Raw genomic sequence first — 3,418 nt, 5'->3', positions numbered from 1 at the left:
TTATCAAAAAAAATCCAAAAATATTTTTAATTTGTGTCCTTTCAAGTCAATGATACAAAGAATTGAAGATTCAAAACATGCTGCAGAGGAATTATACAGAAAAAGCTGAGCATTCAAAAATGCCCAGTGAAGAAGGCAGACTGGCGTTTAAACGCCAGCCAGGGTACCTGGTTGGGCGTTTAACGCCCAAAGAGGTAGCATTTTGGGCGTTAAACGCCAGAATGTATACCATTCTGGGCGTTTAACGCCAGGATGGTGCAGGGGGAAGATTTTGTTTTCAAAATCAAATTTTTTTTTTAGTTTTTCAAAATCAAATCTTTTTCAAATCAAATCTTTTCAATCAAATGTTTTCAAAATCAATTTCTTTCCTTTTTAAAAGATACTTACTAACAATTAATGATTTGATTGAACATCACAAGATTGTTACCTTTTCTTGAGAAAGGTTTGAATGTTTCAAATCATATCTTTTCTTGTTAGGCAAGTCATTCATTTTTAAAATCATATCTTTTCAAATGGTTTTCAAATCATATCTTTTAAAAATGTTTTCAAATCATATCTTCTCAATCACATTTTTTTTTTTTTTTAAACTCATAACTTTTCAATTAAATCTTTTTAACCACATCTTTTTCAAACAGTTTTCAATCAAATCTTTTTAATTTCTAATTTCAAAATCTTTTTCAAAAATCACTTGGTTTCTTTTCCACTTTGATTTTCGAAAATCAATTGATGTTTTCAAAAATGTTTCAAAGTATTTTAATTAATTTTCGAAAAATCTTCTTCCCTCCTTCTCACATCCTTCTATTTATGGAGTGCCACTCCTTCTCAATGCACAATTCGAACCTTATCTAACTAAAGTTCGAATTTATCTTCTCCTTCTTCTTTCTATTTCTCTTTTCCTCTGACACTTAAAGGAATCTCTATACTGTGACATAGAGGATACCACATTTTCTTGTTCCCTTCTCTTTCATATGAGCAGGAGCAAGGACAAAGGCATTCTTGTTGAAGCTGATCCTGAACCCGAAAGGACTCTGAAGAGAAAGCTAAGAGAAGCCAAAGCACAACTCTCTTTAGAGGACCTGACCGAATTCTTCAAGGAAGAAAACATGGCAGCAGAAAACAACAACAATGCAAACAATGCAAGGGAGGTGCTGGTGACTTTACTGCACCTACTCCTGATTTTTATGGGAGAAGCATCTCTATCCCTGCCATTGGAGCAAACAACTTTGAGCTTAAGCCTCAATTAGTTTCTCTAATGCAACAGAATTGCAAGTTCCATGGACTTCCAATGGAAGATCCTCATCAGTTTTTAGCTGAATTCTTGCAAATCTGTGACACAGTCAAGACTAATGGGGTTAACCCTGAAGTCTATAGACTGATGCTATTCCCTTTTGCTGTAAGAGACAGAGCTAGAATATGGTTGGACTCTCAACCTAAAGAAAGCCTGGACTCATGGGAAAAGCTAGTCAATGCCTTCTTGGCAAAATTCTTTCCACCACAAAGATGGAGTAAGCTTAGAGTGGAAGTCCAAACCTTTAGACAAAAGGATGGAGAATCCCTCTATGAAGCTTGGGAAAGATACAAACAATTAATCAGAAAATGTCCTTCTGACATGCTTTCTGAATGGAGCATCATAGGTATTTTCTATGATGGTCTCTCTGAACTATCTAAGATGTCCTTGGATAGCTCTGCAGGAGGATCTCTTCATCTGAAGAAGACGCCTACTGAAGCTCAAGAACTGATTGAAATGGTTGCAAATAACCAATTCATGTACACTTCTGAAAGAAATCCTGTGAACAATGGGACTAGTCAGAAGAAAGGAGTTCTTGAGATTGATGCTCTGAATGCCATACTGGCTCAGAATAAGATATTGACTCAACAAGTCAATTTGATTTCAAAGTCTGTCTGGAATGCAAAATGCACCAAACAGTACTAAGGATGCTTCATCTAAGGAGAAGCTTATGATCCTGAGAACCCTTCCATGGAAGAGGTGAATTACCTAGGAGAACCCTATGGAAACACCTATAATTCTTCATGGAGAAATCACCCAAATCTCTCATGGAAGAATCAAGAGAGACCTCAACAAGGTTTCAATAACAATAATGGTGGAAGAAACAGGTTTAGCAATGGCAAGCCTTTTCCATCATCTTCTCAGCAACAGACAGAGAGCTCTAAGCAGAATAATTCTGACTTAGCAACCATGGTCTCTGATCTGATCAAACCACTCAAAGTTTCATGACTGAAACTAGATCTTCCATTAGGAATTTGGAAGGACAAGTGGGTCAGCTGAGCAAGAAAATTACTGAACTTCCTCCAAGCACTCTCCCAAGTAACACAGAAGAAAATCCAAAAGGAGAGTGCAAAGCCATAGACATGGCCGAATTCTGGGAGGAAGGAAGAGGCAGTGAACGCCACTGAGGAAGACCTCAATGGGCGTGCACTGGCCTCCAGTGAGTTCCCCAATGAGGAACCATGGGAATCTGAGGCTCAAAACGAGACCATAGAGATTCCATTGGACTTACTTCTGCCATTCATGAGCTCTGATGAGTATTCTTCCTCTGAAGAGGATGAGTATGTTACTGAAGAGCAAGTTGCTAAATACCTTGGAGCAATCATGAAACTAAATGACAAGTTATTTGGAAATGAGACTTGGGAGGATGAACCTCCCTTGCTCACCAAAGAACTGGATGACTTGTCTAGGCAGAAACTACCTCAAAAGAGGCAGGATCCTGGGAAGTTTTCTATACCTTGTACCATAGGCACCATGACCTTCAAGAAGGCCTTGTGTGACTTAGGGTCAAGTGTAAACCTCATGCCCCTCTCTGTAATGGAGAAATTAGGGATCCTTGAGGTGCAAGCTGCAAGAATCTCATTAGAGATGGCAGACAATTCAAGAAAACAAGCTCATGGACTTATAGAGAATGTTTTGGTGAAGATTGAAGACCATTACATTCCTACTGATTTCATAGTCCTAGAGACTGGGAAGTGCATGGATGAATCCATCATCCTTGGCAGACCATTCCTAGCCACAGCAAAGGCTGTGATTGATGTTGATAGAGGAGAGTTGATCATTCAAGTGAATGAAGAATCCATGGTGTTTAAGGCCCAAGGATATCCCTCTATCATCATGGAGAGGAAGCATGAAGAGCTTCTCTCAAAACAGAGCCAAAAAGAGCCCCCACAGTCAAACTCTAAGTTTGGTGTTGGGAGGCCACAACCAAACTCTAAGTTTGGTGTTGAAACCCCACATTCAAACTCTAAGTTTGGTGTTGGGAGGTTTCAACACGGTTCTGAGTGTTTCTGAGGCTCCATGGGAGTCCTCTGTCAAGCTAATGACACTAAAGAAGCGCTTGTTGGGAGGCAACCCAATGTTTTATAATTAATTTTTTTTTGTTATTTTATTTTTTTTGTAGGTTGATGA

At 38.8% G+C, this 3,418-nt stretch overlaps 1 non-coding gene across 1 annotated transcript; it reads right to left on the bottom strand.

Annotated features, from left to right (window-relative positions):
• Positions 1–1,507: 1,507 nt before the first annotated feature.
• LOC130978602 (small nucleolar RNA R71) lies at positions 1,508–1,615 on the bottom strand. The gene has a single exon (XR_009086224.1). It is a non-coding gene; the product is annotated as a small nucleolar RNA R71 (small nucleolar RNA).
• Positions 1,616–3,418: the final 1,803 nt, after the last annotated feature.

Source organism: Arachis stenosperma, chromosome 4 (assembly GCF_014773155.1).
Source record: "Arachis stenosperma cultivar V10309 chromosome 4, arast.V10309.gnm1.PFL2, whole genome shotgun sequence".
NCBI classification, from domain to species: domain Eukaryota; kingdom Viridiplantae; phylum Streptophyta; class Magnoliopsida; order Fabales; family Fabaceae; genus Arachis; species Arachis stenosperma.
The sequence above is the reverse complement of the archived record's forward strand: the minus strand, read 5'-3'. Positions and strand labels throughout refer to the sequence as shown.